At 44.2% G+C, this 24,162-nt stretch overlaps 1 non-coding gene across 1 annotated transcript; it reads right to left on the minus strand.

Annotated features, from left to right (window-relative positions):
• Positions 1-23,610: 23,610 nt before the first annotated feature.
• LOC115032557 lies at positions 23,611-23,717 on the minus strand. The gene has a single exon (XR_003838202.1). It is a non-coding gene; the product is annotated as a U6 spliceosomal RNA (small nuclear RNA).
• Between the last annotated feature and the right edge of the window lie 445 nt (positions 23,718-24,162).

Genomic DNA, 24,162 nt, shown 5'->3' on the forward strand with positions numbered 1-24,162 from the left:
GAGATCTCAGAGGCTGAACCCCTAGTGCAATGCTGACTTCAACTTTCGTTTTCACCCTGACAGGCACAGAAGTAACTTCTAAGCAAGGGCCTTGATTGTCATGAATTCACACCAGGTTGTGGTGCTGGCTTCTGTCTCACAGATGAGGAAACTGAGGCCCGGCTTAATGTAGCAAGCTGCTTTCATAGCATTCTCAGTATTTCTATCCAGATCAGGGCTCTGGATTTGGACTGTGTTCCCTGGGAAATGACCAGCGTGGTCTCCATGGTGCTGCAAACACACCCGTTGAGTGGCTGCCTGGTGGCTTAGTGTGGCAGATGTGTGCTCTTCTCCCAGATCTGCCCTGGCATCCCTGGTATTTCCTGTAGATACCGTCAAGAGGACATGCCATAGGCTTTGGTTTCAAAGACCAATGAAATAGGACGTGACCCATCACCATGACTCACTTTTAGGGACTTTCTCCTGAGGAGAGCCACACAAATAGCCTGGTGACAGACTCTACTCATGTTGGTAGAGCACACACCCTGCTTCCCAATGGCTGGACGGCAGCTGCACTAATGAACACACATTCATTAACAGAACGCAGCACTGTAAAGGCCCGTGAGGATTAACGTACTCTGGTGCCAGCTGTCATTCATTTACTGCTTCGTGAGTGATGCATCAGAATGCTATCCATGTAAGAGGAATTGCACACAGGTCCTATTCCAGTCTGCCTATAGTCTAGCGAATGCCACTATCAGATTGGAAGTAACAGTTTGGTCAAAGTAAAGCAACAGAGTTGCAAAGTCACAACAGAAGACACATTCCTACTTGGTCCAGCTGGCATCTACCTGCTCACAGGCCCCAGGGACCAGGCTTCTTTCTCATCCAAATTCCTGCCTTTCAATCACACAGGCCCCATCTACTGTCTGTCTCACTTCCCTGCCCCGTGTCAAGACCTCTTCCCAAGTCATCTTCAGACCCACGGGCCTCACACATCCCTCTCAGCTCCTGCTCACGCATGCTGTGTTAGTGACAGGGTATCATCAGTCTGCCCGAGAAGCTGACTCTGAGTGTCCAGGTCTGTGAGAATGCCTGATTTCCCTTCCCTGTGAGGTACAGTCCTACAGATTTCAATAAGATGGATCATGGCCATACCTGGGGTCCAGCATGGTGGCAGCACCTCTTTGGTATTGTTCTTCATGGCCACATCTCTCCTGCACCTGCAGTTCGCGACTGTCACTGTTCTCATAGCACGTTACAGCTTGAGACTGGCTCCTTTCACCCCCAGCCTTTATGTGCAGTGCAGGCTGCCTTCTTTCTACTGAAGGACATTTGAGTTGTTTCCGGTTCGAAACAGTTTGAATACAGCTACCTCGAACATATTGGTTCATGCAAACATACCTTTTCGTGCTCGCAGGCCTGAGATTTCCTGGAGAGTGTGTTTAATTTTATAAAGCCATCACCACAGTTTACAAGCCCAGCAGTGATGGATGCGAGTTCCTCCTGCATCTCACCCCCTTCCCAACACTGCATTTCAGTTTTGAGTTGAGGTGGTGCTGATGATGGAATCTAAGACTCACGCATGCTAAGCATGCATCATTGAGTGATCCTCAAGCCCTAACTGCATTTATGTGTGTTAGACTTTTTTTTTTTTAAATCTGTTTATTTATTTACATCCCAAATGCTGGTCCCTCCTCAGAGACTTCCTCCTCCCAACCTTGTTCCCCTTCACTTCTGAGAGGGCATTTCCTCATATCACTCCCCACCCCCACCCCACCCCCCAATTCTGGTGCATCGAGCCTCTGCAGGATTAGGTGCATCCTCTCCCACTAAGGCCAGACAAGACAGTCCTCTGCTACATATGTGCTGGGGACATCAGACCAGCCTATATGTTCTTTGGTTTGTGGCCCAGTCTCTAGGACCTCCCAGGGATCCAGGTTAGTTGACACTGTTGATCTTTCTGTGGAGTTGTCATCTCCTTGATGGCCTTTAGTCCTGCCCTTAACTCTTCCATAGGGGGCCTCACCTCCGCCCAATGTTTGTCTATCTGTCTCAGTCAGCTGCTGGGTAGAGACTATCACAGGGCTGTTAAGGTAGTCTCCTGTCTTCAAGCACAACATAGTTAATAGTGTGAGGGATTGGTGCCTGCCTGTCCATGTGATGGGTCTCAAAATGGGCTGGTCACCTGTTGGCCATTCCTTCAGTCTCTGCTTTTTTTTTTTTTTTTTTTTTTAAGATTTATTTTTATTTTTGTGAATGTATCTGTGTAGGCATGATGTAGTACCAGTGGAGGCCAGAAGAGGGCATCAGACGCCCCTGAAGCAGAAGGTACAGGCAGTTGTGTGCTGCTGTCATGGATGCTAGGAACCAAAACTGGGTCCTCTGGAAGAACAGGAAGTACTCTTACCACCCTGGGATCTCTCCAGCCTCATAGTTTAGGCATTTTGATAGGTTTTTAGTTACATATTACTATGATTAACTGAGTGGTGCCCTCATAGTTTAGGCATTTTGGTAGGTTTTAGTTTTATAATGATTAACTGTGTGGTGCCCAAATGGGTAACGATACCAAGCATCTTTTCTTTTGCTTTCTATCTTCTCTGACCAAGTGACCAGTCAAGTCTTTTCATCTATTTTTAAAATTGGTTCATTCGATTTCCTTGAAACTGTCAGTTTCCAAGAGCTCATTATCAATTCTAGATACAAAACGCTCAGCTATGCATGAGATTTGAAAATATTTTCTCCCAGCCTCCGGCTTGTCCTTTAATTTCTGTCTGAGTGTCCTTTCTGTTTCAGTGATAAGCCATGATGACAAAAAGCAGCTTTTAGGGGAGAAAGGGTTTATTTAGTTCACAGTGCCACAGTAGCAGAGAAGTCAAAGCAGCAGGAACTTGAAAGAGCCAGCCATGTCCACCCACAGTCAGGAGCAGAGAGCAAGGCTCTCTCATGCTCCCTGCTTGCTTATTCTCGGCTAGATCTCTTCACTCTAGACCTCCTGCCTAGGGAATGTTCACTAGCCCTTCTGCTAGGGAATGTTACCACCCATAGTAGGCAGGATCTTGAAGTGGTTTTTTTGGAAAGTTGGACAGATGGTATTTTGCTGGGGCAAACACATGAAGGAACATTTAGCTGAGAAACACACCAAAGAACTTCTGATAGAGCTGAGAAACTTCTGGTGGTGTGCTGCATTTCTTGCTGCTTCTGAGGACTCAGGCTGGTTGGCAGAATGATGCCAGCCGAGGCAAGCCACGTGCTGAGGCCAGACCTGTGGAGGACATGTGATATTTGGAGAGTATAAATAGGACTCAGTGGGCAGTGATGGAGGAGGGTGAGCTTGACCTGCTTGCAGAGCTAGTTGTGCATCTCGCTTCTTTGCTGATCTTTGCTTCCCTGAGAGAGGCACAGCCAAGAACTTCTCCTGGTCTCCTGGTGTCTCCTGCTCCCTCCTGCTGACTCAAGCCGAGGCTGAGGCCTGGCTGTCTCTGCTAGGTAGTGCCACCATTTGCTATCCAGTGTTTGCTATCCTGACTCTAACGAACTTGGCTGCTGGTGTATCTCTGAGGTGTTTGCTAGTGGATTGAGCTGCAGGTCTGCTGACCTGTGAACTGAACTGCCGATTTCCAGACAACACAGACAGGAGTTGCTCCAAAGAGCCTTTCTAAACAGGTCCACGTTCCCCATATTCTTTCTTTCCCACTACCTCTGGTGGGTGGTGAGCTACAAGGGAGGCTAAAGCGTCTGAGAACCATCATTAACAATAGGTTTGAAAAAAATTAAAGTTACAGGTTCTTCCCCCATCAGTTGAGGAAATCATACCAAACCAACATAGGCCAACCATTTCTGGACGATCTCTTTCCAGGCGCGTGCTAGGTTGTGTCAAGTTGATAGCTGTAACTAACCAGCTCAATTCTTTTGGCAGAACTTTAGCAGAACAATACTTTTCACTAAAAATAAATGAATAAAATCTTACTTTGGTTGTGTGGCCCGTGATCTTGGCATCATTTCTCACTTTTTGCCTCAACCCAAATCATGAAGATTTGACTGATTTTCCTTCTGGAATCTTTAGAGTTTTATGCTGAACAAAGAAAGCGAATAATCGCTCACTGGGGTTCATCGACACTTGACCTGGGGGGTCTAGGAAAATTTAAGACCCTCCTGGATTTCTTGTCTGGGAGTAGCTCTGACCTCAGGTGTAAATAAGATCACAAAGATCACAGTTTGTTACCCACCACTTAGAACACACACACACACACACACACACACACACACTGAATATTAAGTACCACTCCCATCAGTGAGTGGGGCAGGACGCCACAATTCAGTGCATGGGTGTTTTTATGATGGTTGCCACATTACCAATGATTTCACAGTGCCTCTGATCAAACGTTGCCAGCAATGAACAAGCCTGATGCATGTCAGTAAAACTTGCTTCTCTCTCTCTCTCTCTCTCTCTCTGTGTGTGTGTGTGTGTGTGTGTGTGTGTCTTCTGAAATTCTGTGAGAAAATGTTTCCCAATGGTGTATCTGATATTTAAATGGGAAGCTAGTTCTCAGAACTGTGACATTCTTTCTGGAAGGGGTCACTGCTCTTCAGGTGTCTCAAAACCCTTATCACTAATGTGCCTGAGCGTGGGGAGAGATGTCACATCCTGTGACGGCCAGTTTTCATTGTCAACTTCACTGGGTTTAGAATCATCTAGGAGACACATCTTTGAGCAGGTCTGTGTGGGTGTCTGTAGGGAGACTTAACTGAGGAGGGAACACCTTGGCTAAATATGATCTCGACATCCTGTAGTCTGCAGTACAGGTTGACAATAAAGGAAGTAGAGAGGAAGGGAGCTGAGCCCAGAGAGTCACATCTGCCTGCTTCCTACCCGAGGACACAGTGAGCATCTATTCACACCCACAGTGCCATGATTCAGCTCCGCAATGGACTGTATTCTCTCCAACCAAGAGCCACACGATAAACCCTTTCTTGTGTTGTTTTCGGTTGCTTTTGTCAGAGCAACAAGAAAAATAAAACAAATCCATTATTTCACTGAACCATTTAAACTAACTCGCTTTTCTTGTAACAAAGAAGGGCTTTTAAAAATCTCTTCCCATTCTTTCTGGGGGAGTACAAAATCATTGACCTGTTAGATCCTGGATATACATTACCCTCCCTGTGTGTGTGTGTGTGTGTGTGTGTGTGTGTGTGTTACATGAAGATGGGAGACCTATGTTAGACATAAGCATGGTTACCTGACTTCCTCTTGCTACAACAAGAATGTTGTGTTCCCCAAAAGCACAAGCAAGAAGATGATCCAAATGATTGTTTCTGTAGTGTCAAAAGAGTTCACACTTTTGACACTTGGTCTTCATTCCACCAAAAAAAGTAGAAGCGTATTGTTGCGACAGAGGAAGTAAAGGCGTTTTCAAGGTGGAGATCAAGCACTTTCCCAAAACTTGGTCAAGAGATTTTAGTAACTTAAAAACTGTTAAGTGTGTTGCTCTGGCCAACTTCAGAGACCTTGTGACTCAGAGCGTTTACAGAGCTGATGTAACTGTTCTGGAAATCTTTTGACTTGAACTTAAAAGTCACTTCTACACAGCTGCATTATGTCCACCTTCAACAGCAATCTGGACCCAGAAAGCATGGAAGGAATAGGGGCAGGAAAAGCCCAAACTAAACCCTGAGAGGAGAATCACAGAACAAACCTTGGATGTAGTTCCAGTCATTGGCCACCAGGGGTCTGTCTTCACACAAGGAGCTGTGCGCAGAGGGCGTGTTTCTGGGACTTGGAAAACCCAAAGCTTTTCTGGATGTTTGTGGTGCATCCAGATGTTGGTTGTAAAGGTGCAAAAGCAAAGCGAGTTCTCAAAGCCAGTACAAATAACGTGCAGCTTCTCGTTTAAGTATTTAAATAGAGTAGCAGATGGAACTTGTGCCAATCCTTGGGAGAACGACGGAGCGGTAGGTGGCCAAGAGAGTGGAGACCCAGAAAAAGTTAAAACACAGGCCATCTGTTCCCGGATCTCTTTCTACTTCACCTGGTTTTCACTCTCACCCCTGTGCCGTGCTACAGCTGAAAAACATCACTACCAAAACGTGCTGGGAGAATTTTTATTTGTCTGTCTTAGCCTCCAGAATCGGGAGTGGCCCTGCATTAGAATTGGATAACCCAAGTGCCTTTTGACATTTAAAATTCACACATTTGAGGCCAACCCCAGGAACAAGAGTTGTCTCTTGAGATCTGTTAAGAAGCTCTGCAAATTAAAGAGTTTGTGGGGAGGGGGGGTGTCTCTAGTACTTTTAGTTGCTTTGTTTTGTTTTGAAATAGCCAAAAGATTTTCATCACTTAAGGAATTATCTCCTTCGTTCCCTTGCTACTCTGAAAGTGGAGTAGCCACTTCTGAAAGTGGACATTCCTGAGAGTCCAAGATATATATTTTTCACACTTTAAATTTTGAAAAGATGTAGCTCTCCGGTCAGCTAATGTGGGATGGGTGAGTTACTAGAAGCGACTGTTACTCCATCTAGACATCATAGTGGACTCTGGGCAGGAAGCCTTGTCGGGCCTGAAGAGCTTGTTCCCTTTGAGGGAATGTTATTTTCCTTTGGCTTTATTTGTTGATGTTGATGCCTTTGGGACAGTGATCTCAGTGTATCTAGTGGCTGTGCCCACCAGGCTGGTTAACCAGGAACAAACCCTCAGAGAAGGGTTGCCTCTCGGACCCTGCCTTCTTTATTCTGGTCTTTTGAACACACATAGATGTCTTCATTACAGCTCTGACTCCTTCTAAACTGTGCGCTCCTTAACCTGATTTCTCAGCACGCATGCAGCTGTTTACTAATTTATTACTCACGAAGAACTTCATGCTGTGGCTAAAATTAAAACGGGGACAGAGTCTGCCCTCTCAAAATGATGCCGAACTAGTGGAAAGAATTCTAAAAACGTATTTTTAAGGTGTATACATTGTTGTGCACACATGCACATGTCTGTCTGCCTGTGTGTGTATGTGTGAGGGGGGTGGGGCATGCACTTGTGTGCAAATGCCCTCAGAGGTCAGAAGAGGACATTGGATCCCCTGGAACTGGTGCCTCAGGCAGTTGGGAGTCACCTGACTTCGATGCATGCAGGGGGGGGGGTGAGGAACTCAGGTCCTCTGGAGGTCCAGCTAGCTCTTTCAAACACCGAGCCACCTTTCAGCCCCAGCAATTCCTTAAATACACTTCTGGATCTAACTGAATATTATGAGCATGAGGTGCTGCAAGCATGCACCCACTGTTTTGTGACCTAGAGGCTCTCTCTGATCACCCACATGACACGTCTTCTTCAGCTTACAACTATTACATTTAGAGATCACCGTCGCTGAAATCTGCGGTTCTCGAGCGATGTCAGCAGAACCCTGCCCTACATATTCAGATAAAATAGCTGCGCAAATCCTCCTTCCAATATCGTTTCATTACGCGGAGATACCCAGTCGATAAAAAGCAAACCAGAAATTCTCTCTGAAAAGCCATTCTCACTTGGCTCGAGTGATCTGGATATAATTATTTTTTGCTTTATTATTATATTTAAGCCATGGCATCTGTTTCCAAACTGTTCTGGGATAGAAGAATTAACAGGAAGCAGGTTCTGCAACTGCACTCTCCTCTCCCCAAGCCGAGTGAGCATCTGTGGGGAGTGATGAACACGGTAAAGAGAAGCAGCGGGAACCTGAAGGGACTCCCAAGTGCTTAGGAAACCACAGAAGGTTGACATGGAGAAGACCATCTCTCTGTCTCTTCCAGGAGCCAGTCCCAGCATGCACGGGACAGCACACCTAAAAGCCAGGCAAATGGGCTTGTCACTGGGAGGGATGAAATGGGAAGGAAAATTTGCCTGTTGTTCCAGATTCCAAAACCCATCTGGTCACTGGGATTTCAAAAGCGCTAACCCAGTGGCTGCGGGGCTCCATACACTAAGTCTATAGAAGATAATTCCAGCCCCAAACCTCCCTCTGTGTGCTTGCTTGTAACTGCTGAAATCTAACTCATCTGCTGGCTATAGACGTTGCCTTCCTCTTGCTGTTTTCTACTTAAGGAAGTTATCGATGTATTCGTTCCATTAAAGTTTATTATATGTTAGCCAAGACCCAAGAACAGGCACATAAAAAAGTAGATTTGGGTTTCACCAGCAGATTTCCCTGACCAACAGTACAGCCAGTGCTTTCATTGATCCCCCAAAGAACACTCGATGGTTGGATTTTATGCTGTGGACACGGTGACACCAGGAGCTCCTAGAACGGAGGACAATGTCATCCTTGATCTCTTTCCTTTTTAATGTTATTACATTTGTTTATTTCATGCATGGGGGAAGCTCATGCTATGGCGTGCCCGTGGAAGTCAGGGGACAACTTGATGAATTCAGTTCTCTCCTTCCACTATATGGGTCCTAGGGGTCAAATGTAGGTCACCGGACTCCAGCAGGAAGCTCTATCTGCTCAACCGTTTTTTGATGGCCACTGATCTCTGCCTTAAAGTCAGAATTCCCAGGCTTCCCCCTGGTAAACATCTTGCTTTTACCTCATGTACAAGTCATCATGGGTGTTCACATTTCCAACATGTGCTACACACATAAGTTATTTGGAATTTCTCTGCACAATGGATTGTCTTGTCTTCATTTATGGTGGGTAAATTACTTGGAGTGATGGATTATCAACCAATATTGTGCTATTGCTTGTGTTACTCAAACGACTCCAGCTTTGGCGTCTTAACAGATTTTTAAAAAGCCAGAAAACAGCGCTTCACATTTCCAAGTCCTAAGTTCTGTCCTTTCTGTCCAAGTCCTTCTGTTTACTCGTATGGGGGTTAGAGAATGCAATCTATGGGATCCCGATTCTTTACAATGTGTTGTCTTAGTCAGGGTTCTCTTGCTGTGAAGAGACACCATGACCATGACGACTCTTATAAACGGTGGCATTTTTGATTGGGGTTTTGCTCACAGTTTCAAGGGTTTGGTGTATTGTCATCGTTGGGGGGCGGGTGGAGCATGGTGGCAGGCATGGCAGGTATGGTGCTGGAGAAAGTGCTACCTCCTGATCCACAGAGAGAGAACTAGGCGTGGCATGAGCCTTTGAAACCTCAAAGCCCACCCCTAAAGACACATTTTCTCCAACAAAGTGACAACTCCTAACCTTCTAATTCTATCAAAGAGTCCTACTCCATGGTGACTAAGCATTCAAGTATATGAGCCTATGGGTGCCGTTCTTACTCAAACCATAACAGTTATTAGGTTTTCACTACAACCTGCAAGGTGTTGGATGTTAACAATGATCTAAGTGCTTGAAAATGATTCTCACTTTCCAGTCATTGAGAGAAACTCCTGGATCATGGATTTGTTTTGATCTTGGGTGGACACACACACACTCAGTCAGATGTGAAACACTCCCACCACGATGGTAGATAGCAAAGATCTTCAATTTCTCTTTAAATAGCCTTTACATGTATTTATACATTCTGTAACTACATTGTTAAAAGTCCTCAAGACTGTGTTTATGTGTTTTCCTTGATGAATTAATTAATGCTGAAAGTTTGTGTCGTACTGTTTTTAATTTAATTTAAAAAACTCATACTCATACTTTCTTATCATTTCTACCCCTTTCCTCTTCTCCTCCAGCTTCTCTCATGCTTCCCTACTCCTCCACAAATTCATCACCTCTTCTTTAATAACTGTTGCACATATATGTATATATATATACATATATATGCATGCATATGTATATATAAAATACAGCCTGCTGAGTCCATTTTGTGTTGCTTAAATGTACGTATTTAGGGCCGAGCACTTGGGATTGGATAACGTATCAAGTGGCTTGGCTTGACTCTCCCTCAGTCTTCCCTGAAGCTCTTCATCTAGGGATGAAATATCTTGTCACCATCATAGTAAGTAAAGGCTAAGTTTTTCTACGCAAGACATAGATTATTAAGACTAATAAAATGTTATAATCCAACCAGAAAGAAGAAAATTCAATGAGTGATAAAACACACACAGGGAAATCACCAACCGGGAGGAATCCCATGCAAATATCATGTTGGCATGCTAGCGGCTACCATTGTGTAGGCTGCCAGATTGAGATGTCATGGCTGTAGCTTTCCTGTCATTTCTAAAAGACACTGTCTAGCAGTGTTCCTCCTGGTCCTCTGGCTCTTACAATCGCTTTGTGTCCTATTCTGCTAAGGCCAAGGCAGAGGGGTGGTCGTGTACATGTACAAACTTGGGTCAGACAGCCCACAGTCAGCTGTTCTCTGCATTTCCATCAGTTGTGGGCTTGTGTAGGAGCCTCGTCTACTGTAGAAAGAAGCTTCAATTGTGAGAGGCAAGAACTACACTCATATCTGAAGATATGAACTATAAAAGGCATTAACTTGAGTTTTGTCTTTTTTTTTCTTCCAAATTCTAACCCTTTGAGCAGCAATAAATTTTTTTTCTGTTACTATAACCTGCTACCATGTTGGAACATGATTTGGGGGGTTATCTAAATCTATGCTCTCAGGCTGTGGTCATTTATATTTTGCTCCAGAATAAACTAGAGAAGTACGCTTTTGTGTGAGCAAAAATACATAAGTAGGCTCACATTCACATTTATTTTTTTAAGTACAACTTACTCTGCACTTGAAAGTTTTAGTTGATACTTTAAGTGATGGTACCTCTCCCCGGAACTAGAAACGGAGAGGTCACTCTCAGTGTTTCATCTCTCAGGGGACCATTTGAAGTATCGCCAACACGGGAGACACGGGAACCAGTTCTCTCTTCTTTTAATACATTGGTTCCTAACTTGCGGGCTTTGACTCCTTTGGCAAACCTCTATCTTCAAAAAAATTTACATTATGACCCATAACAGTAGCAAAATTACAGTCATGAAGTGTAGGTTTTACGGTTGGAGGTCATGGCAACATCTGAAACTGTATTTAAGGGTCATGGCATGAGGAAGGCTGAGGGCCAGTGCTTCAGTAAGAGGCTCAAGGCAGAGTGAGCCACCATGCAGATCACAGAGACCGGGATTTCAAGAAATAACTTAAGCTTTCTGAAAGCTGGTCCTCTAGGGCTTGGTTCTCTTTCTCTCGTCCAACGAGGGCATAATCCTTCTCGCTACCCTTTCCACCCAAAGGGTCAGAGGTATATTTTTGTTTCCATTTGTTTTTAGGGGGTATGTGTATGTACAGTGTGTGCATGTGTGTATGCATGCATGTGGAGGTCAGATAGCTTATTCTGTTGTAACGCACTTGTTTTTTGAGTCAGAGTCTCTTACTGAACCTGGAGATCAGTGGTCCAGCTACAGTGGGTAAGTCCCAGTATCTTCTGTTCTGCCTCCCCAGTACTGAGATTACAAGCATGCTCCCTACACACCCTTTCTATGGGTGCTGATATCACATACAAGTCCTCCTGCTTGCCCATCAAGCATTTTGCTGTCTAAACCATCTTTCCAGGCCTATCAAAATTGTAAAGTATCCTTTGTAGCTATAGTGCCTTTGGCTAGTCTGTCTTGTTATGAACTGAATCCATTTGAGAATTTGTTTTTGTGGCAGAAAAAAAAAATCAAAGCCGATGCCCATTCTCTAGTAAGATCTAAATGTCTGGGTGTGTTAACTCTAGCAGGCACATCTGGAACTGGAGAATGTGGGACGCATGCACTCCAAATGCATTGCCACCCCTATAAAGTCTATACAAGAGCCTGGAGTCTTGACGAGCTGATGGAGCAGCTCTCCTCCGGGGAGGAGACACTGCCTATAAAATATGCAACATATTACCAGGCCCTTAGTCATTAACGATTGCACCAAAGGGTCTATGACTCAACTGTAGAAGAGAAGATTAATTCTTGGCGAAACCTACTCTGTCAGCCTGCCTACTCTGAATCTAAAGTCATCAAAACCCAGACTTCCTGCCAGATTTCTTCTGGGGAGCTCAGACTCATAAAGTCTTACTTGAACATCTTCATTACAAGTATGACTGTAACCAAGAGTGACAGAGCCTGGATAGTACAACGTGTGTGTAGAAGAGAAACACTGTTATGCAAGGGCAGGGAGAAATCTCTGTCTGGGTCTTCCTGGCCTTGATTACAGCAGCTGACTTTGGGAATCCGGGCCAGATTCCACTCCCACCTACAGGATGCGTTCTGCCTCTTGTGAGACCAGGGTCACTCCCATGGCCATCAGCATCATGAACCTCAGAGATTATTGAGACAGACTTTTCTTTTCCTTCCTTCCTTCCTTCCTTCCTTCCTTCCTTCCTTCCTTCCTTCCTTCCTTCCTTCCTTCCTTCCTTCCTTCTTTTCTTTCTTTCTTTCTTTCTTTCTTTCTTTCTTTCTTTCTTTCTTTCTTTCCTTCTTCCTTTCTTTCTCTATCTCTCTTCCTTCCTTCCTTCCTTTCCTTCCTCTCTTTCTTTCTTCCTTCCTTTTTTCCTTCCTTCCTTTCTCTCTCTTTCTTTCTTTCTTTCTTTCTTTCTTTCTTTCTTTCTTTCTTTCTTTCTTCCTTTCTTTCTCTATCTCTCTTCCTTCCTTCCTTTCCTTCCTCTCTTTCTTTCTTCCTTCCTTTCTTCCTTCCTTCCTTTCTCTCTCTTTCTTTCTTTCTTTCTTTCTTTCTTTCTTCCTTCCTTCCTTCCTTCCATCCCCCCCTCTCTCTCTCTCTCGTATTGGATTGCACTATTCATTCATGCTTTCTTCAGAGCTTGTTGCAATACCCTGCTCCTTTCAGATCCTCTTGGCAGGGGCTGACACAGGCACTGGCCGGCAGTGATTGTGGAAGTATGAGGGAAAGAGAGGTAGCCTTCTCGTCTTTCTTCAGTTCTGTGACTTGGGCTGTTCCTTGTGTTATGACCATACGGGGAGGACTGACATAGGCATCTGGATCTGGGGGTAGAAGTGCAACTGTCACATCTTGTTACTGGGGCTGTGTTAGCTTTCCTTAACTATAAAGGCATGCTTGAGATAATGTACTCACAAGAGATCTGTTTCGGTCTGGAAGTTCCAGTTTGATATCAAGAGGACTTTACTTTGCCTCATAAGGAAATATTTCATGGTGGTGTATATGGCAGGGAAAACTACTAACTTCATCACCTTTAAGCAAGGAAATAAGTAATGAATCAAAGTTTTCTATTCTCTTCAATGGTGCATCCCCAGCGGTCTGAGGAACTTCTGCTACGCCTTCTTCTTTAAAGGTTCCATGACTTTCTGTGATGGTTGGTCTTCACTTCCGATTTTACACAACCAAGCCTCACCAGGGAAGAAAACCTCAAGAGGGGCTGTCTGCATTGAGTTGCCATGTGGGCATGCTGCTGGGGGTTGTTCTAATTAAGTCAATTGATTTGGAAGACCCACACCACTGTGGGCAAAACCATTCCTTAGGAAAGAGGCCATGATCTGTGTAAGAGAAGTCAAGCTGAGCTCAGGCAGGCATAATGTATCTGGTCTCTTTCTGCTCTTGGCTATGGATGAGCAATTCTAGCTCTCATCCATAAGTCTCTCAAGTTCCTCTCACCTTAACCTCCCTGCACCACGGACCACAACTTAAACCTCCTCTCCTAAAGCTGCTTTCGTCTGTGTGTTTTCTCAGCAGCAGGACTGAAGCAAGAACACCACCTCTCTCTGAGATCTGTGCTGCCTGCCTCAGGGTCAGCTTCTGTGGATGTTAATGTAGCCACATATCCTCAGCTACTTACAACAGTGAATAAATTGCCTACCAGCTCTTTGGGAGATCCAAATAAATCTCTTGTGTTTGTGTGCAGTTAAAAAAAAAATGCCTACCAGCAGCCCTTGTTTTAAAGGCCTTGTCCCCAGAGTGACACACAGGTGAGACCTTTAAGATGTGGAACCTGCTAGGAGATCTTGGTCCTTTGGGGGCAAGCTCTCAAAGAGGACTGTGTGAAGCCTCTATCTCTTCCTGTTTTCTGCACGTCCTGGTTGATGAAGAAAAGTCTGCTAGCCAGCTCCTCCTGATTTGGTGAGGTACCTTGCAGGACGCACAAAGCTACTCAGTCACAGACTAGAACCACAAGGCTATGAGTCAATATCAGGGTTTTCCCTAATTTTTTAAGTTACTGAATTGGATGCCAGCCTAGATTACACAATGAGATCCTGTCTCAGATAAACACAACAACAACAACACAGCAACACACCCTTTAAGCCACATCTCAGCCAGCAGCGGATGTTATGATTCTTTGTGAGCTGTTATTTTAGTAGATTTGTGCGAAGCGACACTTTCTACTGCTTTAATTTTGAGTTCTGTGCTCTACAGACTTTTATCATTTTTCTGCTTTCAGAGTCATCTGTAGATTTTCTCTGCCTGGTTCTCTGTCAATTTAAGTCAATTTGGGTATTTTGGATATTATAGTTTTTATTTATTGTAAAAATGTATTTTATTTTTACTTCTGTGTACTTGTGTGTGGGGGTGGGTGGGGATTGAGGGTAAGTTTATGTTTGGGTGCAAGTGGTAGTAGATCCCACAAGAGGTCAGCAGATCCCCTGGAGCTGGAGTCACGGAGGTTGTGAGCTGCTTGTTATGGGTATCCACAACTCACGTTCTCTTTAAGAGCACACATCCCGCTGAGCCCTCTCTCTGGGCCAGTTGTCACACTGAATGCATTTGTTCCCATCTACTCTGCCTTTTCAAGGATTTCCCCAAGGTATCTATTTCATGACAATTTTATTCATTCCTATGCCATTTGAAATAATTTAACTAAATAAAACAAATTATATCTGAAATGTTGGTATTCTCTATGAAGTTTCGGGTTTCTAGTTTAAACTGTGCTGGCTAGTTTTATGTCAACTTGACACAAGCTAGAGTTATCTGAGAGGAGGAAAACTCAATCGAGAAAATGCCTCTGTAAGATCTAGCTCTAAGTCATTTTCTTTTTTCAGAGTTTCTCTGTGTAGCCCTGGCTGTCCTGGAACTCACTCTGTAGACCAGGCTGCCCTCAAACTCAGAAATCCACCTGCCTCTGCCTCCCAAGTGCTGGGATTAAAGGCATGTGCCACCACTGCCCAGCTTTTTAAATTTTTAATAGATTTATTTATTTTATTTATATGAGTACACTGTAGCTCTCTTCAGACACACCAGAAGAGGGCATCAGATCCCATTACAGATGGTTGTGGGCCACCATATGGTTGCTGGGACTTGAACTCAGAACCTCTGGAAGAACATTCAGTGCTTTTAACCACTAAGCCATCTCTCCAGCCCCAAGTAATTTTCTTAACTGGCAATTTACTGGGTGTGCAGGGGTGTGTGGGGTGGGGGTGGGTAGAGGGGGTGGAGCCTACATTGGTTGGTGCCATCGCTGGGCTGATGATCCTGGGATTCTATAAGAAAGCAGGCTGAGCAGGCCATCAAGGGCAAGCCAGGAAGCAGCACCTCTCCATGGCCTGGACATCAGCTCCTGCCTCCAGATTCCTGCCCTCTTTGAGTTCCTTTAGTGTTGAACTGTGATGGGGAAGTGCAAGTCAAATAAACCCTCTCCTCCCCGCCTTGCTGCTTGGTCATGCTGTTTCATCATAGCAATAGAAATCCTAGCCAAGACGGCTGAGAAGGTCATTTCCGCTCTGGATTTACCTTCGTTCTCCCAAAGTCTCAAGTATGCAGCCTCAAGCCTAAAACCCAATCAGATAAAAACAAAAACATCACAGCATAATGCTTTTTGTAGAACCTCATGATTTTAGTGTTTCACCATGCAAAAAATTATATAGGGAAATAAAGAGTCATCAGCAGGGGAATGACTGAATAAATCATGGTAATAATACTCTCAGAAGGATAGCTTGGAGAGATATCTTGCGAAGTATTTGTGAATGAGAAAAGCAAGCTGTAGAAAATTGTGAATAAAACAATATATATGTATACTAATACATATTTGCGTCTATAAATGAGCACAGAGAAAACGGAGATCATGCAGTGGTTGAGATAGGAAACCTAATGGGAGGGAGGAGAAGGATGGAGAGGAGGAAGGCAGGGAGGAGGAGGAGGGTGGGGGAGGATGGGGAGGAAAGGACAGTGGTAATAACAGCAACAAGGAAATGATGAGCACAGGTTTAAAGTCTAAAAACTATAAGCTGGTCCCAGTGTTTTCTTTCATCACTCTGGAGTTCATCTGTCATTTGTCTTCAGGTTGTGTCACCAGGAGACTAAGCTCTGCTCCGCACTGAGCAGTGAGAGTGGAATGGAGCAGGAAGACCTTAGTTCTGGGCTCCCAGGTGTTGTGTGCATCGCCTGCACTGTGGGTGTCAGGCATCCTCACCCACCTCCTGAGCCAGGCACTCCCAGGAGCACCTCTCTTGACATCTGGAGATGTGGTTCCATGTTGGGGTGCCTGAGGGTGTGGTCCTCCTCTGTGGTCCATTCAGGCACTGCATGTTGCTCTAAGCCGTGTATATAGCCAGTAGCAATCCACCTAGCAAATGTCCAGTGACGTTATCAAATGTCCCTTAAGACGACACAGTCATGAAGCACTCATCTAGTCTGAATGGTTATTATACGTCCCCGTGAAGTGTGTTTGTCCGGTGTCCCCTTTGGACACTCCAGTCATTGCATTAGGAACTGGCCTCTGAGTTACGTCAGTGGCCTTGTTCTTGATTAAGTGTGTGTCACCTTATCACTGTGTGAGAGGGAGATATGAGCTTGTTTTTCTGATCCCTATTGTACAAACAAGTTACGATGACTCATGGTGAGCTCAAGGAGTCTCAGCCTCAGGTGCTTGGGGGGTGTTGGAAATAAATCTTAATTATCTGGATTGTTTTGAGGCACTGTTATGCAGTGAGGGAACAATGACTTTGAATTTTTTTGAAAATGAGGGCAGTGCCAATTTATTTGCTCCCCCCCCCCCAGCACGTATACACAGGAAAGGTTCTGCTATTTAATGCTTCTTTTAATCTCAGTGATGGGAACTCGGGCAAAACCCAAAAGCCCAGATGAAGGAATGGTCAGGAGCATAAGAACTCATAGGTTTCTGATGCTTTGCTGAAAAGAAACCGTATGTGTTTGGATGGAGAACTCTAGAATACCAATTAGCCTGATTGTACAATCCAGAGTAAATTCTCTCCTATGAAACACCTGACTTAAGCTGTAAAGGATGCTCTTGAATTCATTTGCCTCAGTCCTACTCTGAAGTACTTGTTTGGGATAAGAAGAAAGGACAGACCTTAGTTCTGGACATCATATGACATCCACAGAATCATTTGGCTGGGATTTTTGTTGTAGAGTTTGGTCTGGGATTTGACCTCACAGTAATCTGTAGGTGAGGGTCAATAGAAATCACTGGTCCTCCCACCTCCAGCAAACCAGTGCCTACTGAGATGGTTTTTTAATGAACATAATTTACAGAAGATACACAAATAAATATATAAACAAGTCCTTAATGGTGGTGTGATGCTGATTGGCTGAGGACAGCTCATAATACAAACTATGCTTACAGCAAGCAAGCAAGCAAACAAACATTTGCTTGTGTATTTAATAATTTTTTTCCCAGGCACTATCTGCCAGACATATTATGCTGGGATTGTCGTGATGAACAAAGGCAACTCACAAAGGCCAAGAGCTTGTGGAGCAAGGATACTGTTAGTCTACACTGTCACACACGAGCCTTCCAGGCTGTGAAGCCAAGGTGCTTCTGACACAGGCTCTGCCTGGAAAGGGAGGGAGTGCTGCCCTGAAGTTTGTGCTTACAATGAGGTCTAAAGATCATTAGTGGTTACTTCAGAGCAGAAAGGAGCTGCTGTGGCTTGAAAGTCTGTCATAGACTCCTGTGTTTGGAGGTGTGGTCGATAGCTTGGAGCAGGTTTCAGGCCAGATCTAGATTAATGAGTGACCCAGGGTGGGTCTTGTGGTTTCTTAGCCCAGCTCACTTCTGTCTTCTCTGTGTTTCTGGAAGACAAATGCAATGTGACCAACCAACTGCTTCCCACTCCTGCCAGCCAATGTACCTTCCATCCCATGACAGGTGCACGCCCTTGACCTAGAAGGCAAATTAATCTCCTTCTCTCACCTTAAGTTGTCAAGTATTTAATCATAATCATATGGAAAAACAACTGCTTAGGGAGGGAAAGACATTTGGAAAAGGGCACACTGCGTGTTAAGTCCTGGAGATGAGAACAGAGGGCCAGGGACAGAGAGCTGGGGGAGATGGTGTATGGTAGGCTTGAAAGATAGCTGCAGGACAGCCTTTCCCATTTAAAATCAGTTTCCCCTGATTCTACAAGCTATGAGAAAAACAGGAAGAGTGTGAAGAGGGAGGTGACACAATCCGTGTCACTGGCACAGAAGGTTGACACTGTTGTGCTTTGAAATCACCCTGGACAAAGTTCAAGAGTGGGTCTGGGAAGGGTGAGAGGGGATGCTGAGAGGAGATCCTGGAGATGCTAGATTGACCCAATCTCACGATTGTGATGCTTTGCCAAGGTGGACATGGCATTGATGGTGGAGAAGGAAGGGAAAGGAGCAGGTGCAAGAGATATGTGACATCTGACGGACAGCAGTCAAAGTGGTTGTTGGGATTGGATTTGTTTTGCTTTATTAAGACAAGGTCTTGCTGTATACTCCCTGACTAGCCTAAAACTGATGGTCATCCTCCTGCCTCAACATCTGGAATGCATCATCACACTCAGCTTCCAAGTTCATAGAGTTGCTGCTGTTTGGTTTTTTTTCCCTTTGAGACAGGGTCTTGTGTAGCCTGGGCTGGTCTTGAACTCCCTATGTAGTCATGGATGACCTTGAACTTCTGATCCTCCGGTCTCATCCCCTGGGTGCTAGGGTTGTGTATACGATTTGTGTAGTGCTAGGGATGGAACCCGTGGCTTTGTTCATGATAGGGAGTACATTGCCAACTGAGTGCATGCCCAGCCTGTGAGTTCTTAGCATACTTTATCAGAAAGTAAGTCTGATTCATGAAATAAGACAAGTAGAAAGGACCTACTTCCTCTATGGTAAAACCTAGGGTAGGACTGCTTGTGTATTTCTCACCCAGAACTCTTCTCACAGTCTTACTCTTCCAGCAATCTTTGCATGTAATGGAGCCCAGCCCGGACTAATCCAGATCAGCCTTGGATTCTGGAGGGATTGAAATCCAACAAGACAAAGCACAAAAGACCCACACAACAAGTGACGACACAGAAGTGACATGGAGTCCAAGGTTATCTCAGTAAAACTCCAAGTCCAAGGGGACCAGGATAACCAGGAGGAGCTGAAGCCACAGCAGTGGTATTTGAGTGGTTTGAAATCTCAGAGCCCAGAAGTCTGAGATGTGCTGTGGGCTAATTTCCAATGAGCACAAAAGCCTAAGAACTAGCCTACTATATTGCATTTTCCTAGAGTATGCAGGGCTCTGAGTTTAATACTCAGAAACACACACGCATGTGCACATGCACACCCAGAGAGACAGGGAGAGAGAGACAAAGAGAGATAGAAACAGTATGTGTGTTTGTGTGTGTGTGTGTGTGTGTGTGTAATAATTAAGGAAGAGGTCATGAATTTGAGAGGGAATGGGAGAGCACAGGAGGTACTGGAAGAAGGAGATGGAGGGGTGGCAACAATTTAAATACAGTACCCATATATAAAGTTCTAAGAAGAAATTAAAAACTACACTGAAACGATAACACTAAAAAACTTTAAACGCTAAGAGATCAAAAGTAACTATTCAGTCTTCACTCCTTGGTACCCATGTGATTCGAGGGCATAGTATCATATCTAAAATGATTTTGTATAAAAAGGTTGTCCCCAGGACCCCCTCCCATTGTGACCAAATCACACTTTAACTGTTGCCTGGGACCAAATAATCAGCTCAGAAGGACCAATACGAAAAGGCTGTCTGACCACGAAGGTTGTGAAAAGCAGTGACTAGCTACAGTTAGTCTCAGGGCCAGGGAGTAGCCATGAGAACCTCTTGTGGCTCGTCTAGATCAGATCAGTCGGAAATTCCCCAGAGCCACAGTAAAAGGATACTGGATGTTTAGGAGTGTCCCAGAGCACCAGAAGATGTTTGCTTCATTACTGCGATGTTTCTACAGCTGTCTGCTTGTCGAAAGAGCTGCCGGAAACCTGTCATCCGTCTTCAAAACAACCAAGGGTCACTAAAGCCCCATTATTGGCCCAACACAGGAAATACAACAAAGCCCGGCATAATACCCCTCTGCTGAAAGGAATCTGACTTGGGAAAGAGTTGATGGGGTTTCTCCAGTATTGCTAATATAAATGGTTCCCAGGACAGTCATGATGAAAAGGGATGTGTGTTTAAAAATCTTGGGGTTTTTGACATCAAAATGGCCATCAGCAAGAGAAGGAAGCCTGTGCCTCAGGATGCCATTGCTTCCTGGTGTGCCAGGAAATATTAACCACGGACGACAAAGCAAAATAAAACAAAGGTGGTTGTTGACATGCCATGTGCTGTTCCTGCACACAGGAGTCATGGGAGGCAGGCAGAGCCATGAGACTGCCCGTGGCTGTCCCAGCAAGCCACCTGTGTAACCTCAGGTGTAGCATTAAACAGGTTTCTTTGTTCTAGTGAAAAGTGAGAAATGTCAGTTTGATTACTGCCCATTACCTTCAGTAGTGGAGTTAGACACCAAGTCTGAATCACCCTAGGGGTTTGTATGGGACTCTGAGTCACGATGCTGATAAAGAAATTATCCAACTGTCCATGTCCTGCTAGCAACTGGAAGTGTATAACCTCTCACCTCTAATCTAAAAATAAGGACTTAGAGTTCTCCAGTAGATATTTCTTTGAAGATGTTAAGAATGATCCATTCATTGGTTTGTGCTTCTACTCAAACACACACTTTGTAAAATTGATGGTTACTGTGTCTCTCAACCTTGGAGCTCTCTGGTTCCTCTCAGCTCTGAGTAGAAAGCATTTTCATTGACCAAGTTTGCAGTCGATTAAGCCTGGGGTCTCTGAGAAACAGGCAATGACAGAAATTCCTTTTCACTAAGCATGTAGAAGGGGGACAGAACTGATGTTGTAAAGCCTATTTCGTTGTGCTGGAGTAACAAAAGTCACGAGTCTGCTATAGCCATTGAGACAGCCTAGAAAATTCCAGTCTCTGTTCCACTAGGTGTCCATCTGTCCATCTGTCTCTAGCATTTTTCCTACATAGCCCTCTGCCTGACCAGTCATCTAGTTCTTTCCTTTTTGTCTTCCCTGATTTCCATCATTCCTTTTTTTCTCCCTTTCTCCTTTCTTCCTTCTTTCCTATTTCCTCTTTTCCCCTTCCTTGACCCGCCCCCTCCTCCCTGCCTAATTAGAGTGGAATAGATGAAGCATTTCCTTCTGGGGTTGGGGGGTGAGCTGTAGTTCAGTGAGGCTTGAGACTATGTATCTTAGACAATGTAACTAGCTATGTCTCTGCTCCTTTGGTCTATCTTAATTTAAGAGTCTTGAGCATTCAAGGTTATGTAGCAATGGCCCCAAACCTACCAAATCCTAGCAATATAATCTTGCCAGTTCTCAAAGGAAAACTTTTACTCTTAAGATCCAGAGCTACATGCTTGCCAGCAGTCTCTTGTCAGCATTTCCAAAATTCAGAAAGCATTTGGTGGCAAGCATTTGCCTCAACTGAACTTTATGATTTACAGTTTTGTCAGGCCAAGTAAGAACATGCATAAATACTCGGCGACAAAAATCTGAGTGTTTGATTACAGGGTGCTTCCAAAGACCCTGCTGGAGATTTATGTGATCTTTCAGAGGCTCTGAGTCTGCATCAAGACATGCACATAGCCATTGGCAGCTCTGTACAAAGGAAGTGTATGCCCAGATTGCCAACAGGTAATAGACATCTGATTAAATTAAGATAGGTGTGGATTTAATTTCCTCAGCTATATGAACACCTGATTCAGGCTGTCAGAATTCATACATAGAGAAGCCAAAGCCAATTTTTAGAAATCCTCTCTTAAAAATTAATCTTGGTATAATACAGTTATCAAACCCTAGGAGGAAATCTGTGTGCAGACTCTGTCTTTTCTTTCTTAATGCCATACAAGGCATGGCTGTTCCCTTGCCAATATGACACCCTTGAGGTGCACCCCACTCCTATGGTGTTTAAGTGACTTCCTAGCCCAGTACGAGAGCGCTGAACCCACGAGAAAATGTAAGCTTTTCTTTGAATTGCATTCGTTAACATCTCATTGACCAAATCAAGCCTGTCCATAAGGCCAGGTCAGAGTGGGAGACAGTCAAGAAGGTATTTCAAAGGCTGTGGTTCCAGTGACCAGGGGAATCTGTGCCTGCTTGTGTAACCTGTGACAAATAACCTTCACATGAAGAAATGTCCCTACGCTCTCGATAACCACTGTCCTGAAGCTAGAAAGGGGTGAGAGAGGATTTAATCTGACTCTAGAACTTGCTCTCAACCTCTGCATGAGCCTTGATTATCCCTCAATGCTCTGACTGACTTCCACTTCCTTCCAAGGAGAGGCAAAGTCTGCCCGACAGGATGGAGTCATCTGACTATAAATCTAAGAGCAAACAGAGGCAGACACGCAGCCGCTGCAGCACCACCCATAAGCAGGTGCCTGGACTCTCAGTTTGAGAACGCTAAGGAAAATTCCAGAACCATCATCTCCCACAGCCCTGCATTCTGTCCAAATGGAATTCTCTTTCTTTCTTTTTTTTTTACACAGAAGGGGCTGTAATAGTTTAATTTTTTAAAAAGCAAACATACAGAACCATCAGCAAATACACTGAACAATTTAAAAATATTTGTGTCTCAAACCCCTAGTTTGTACAATAGAAATATTAAATTCAGAGGCACCCACAGAAACTTCTCAAAAAGCATTTAAGTCGCGGACTCCTCGTTAAAAAGGCTGTGAGGGAAGGCAGCAGAGTACTTTTTGTTGGGTGGGCTTTGTTTGTTTGACAGGCCTGGTATTGAAGCCAGGATATTGCCTATGCTGGCAAAGTGTTATACCACCAAGCCCAGGACTTAAATCTGGCCTTTAAATATTGAATCCTGCTTTATCCCAGGTGACCCAAATGCTTTTGTAGACAAATAGGCTGGCCTCAAACTCACATACATCTGCCTATTTCTGCATTCCACAATGTGTGAGTGTGCCACCACACCCTGTCTAACTATTTTTGAAAAGCTCNAGGTTAACTCTGATGTCCNTCATGNCAACGCACTAACTCTAGTTTGAGTGGGCCNNCTTGGTTTTTTTGTCTCTGGGTGTGTTGGAAGCCTTCTTTCCAGATTTCCTGGGAGTAGAGAAGGAGCTGGCCTCTGGCTTTCTGAATTCCCGAACATCCTTTTTTTGCTTCTTCCCTGAGGTCCCAGGGGCGGAGGCTTCTGGAATCTCTGTAGCCAGCAAGGCCTTCCTTTTCTTACCCTTAGGTGTACTTGGATCAGATTTCAATTTTGGAGTTTTCCCTGTGATATTTTCTTGCATCTTTACATTTTCTTTATCTGGAGTCTCTCCTATTGGTACCAGTTGTGGAATTGTTNCTTCACATTCCTNTGTAACTNTCTGCTTTGTGTGTGCCTTGTTGGTCTTTTTCTTCTGGGCTCCTGGGCCCTTCGCTGGAGCACTACTAGCTAACCCACTCTGAGTTGAAAGAGATGCAACCTTCTTGGACTTCTTCTTTAACATTTTGCTCTTCTTCTTCAACTTTGCATTTTCATGCTTTCTCTTCTTTAGTTCTTGCTTAAAAATATGGAACGCTTCACGAATTTGCGTGTCATCCTTGTGCAGGGGCCATGCTAATTTTCTCTGTATCGTTCCAATTTTAGTATATGTGCTGCCGAAGCGAGCACGGAATTCTCTTTCTTTCTCTCCTTTCACTGTCTAGGTTGCCAGATGGAAATATCACAGAGATATGAGCCCACTATATGAAGCCAAAAAATTGAGATCTGAGATTCTGATCTGGATATTCCCTTACAATCAGAGTATTCCAAAAATACCCACTTTAGGACAATTTTCAAGTTATTTATGTCTTTGGAGCAAGTATATCAAAATAGGAGACGTATTTGAACTTAAGACTACCTTAATAAAAAATACGTAGAAGTAGCATTATACAGATTGAGCAAGTCATTTTTATATATTTGGGAATAAAATATTTATCTAAATACACACAAATTTATGTAACAACAGTTAATGATAAAGGGGGCCATAAATTTGAAAAAGAACAAGGGAGGTATTTGAGAGGGTTTGAAGGGAAGGAGAATATGATGCAATCATATTATAATACCAAAATTAAAA

This window comes from Mus caroli, chromosome 1 (assembly GCF_900094665.2).
Source record: "Mus caroli chromosome 1, CAROLI_EIJ_v1.1, whole genome shotgun sequence".
Classification (NCBI taxonomy): Eukaryota; Metazoa; Chordata; class Mammalia; order Rodentia; family Muridae; genus Mus; species Mus caroli.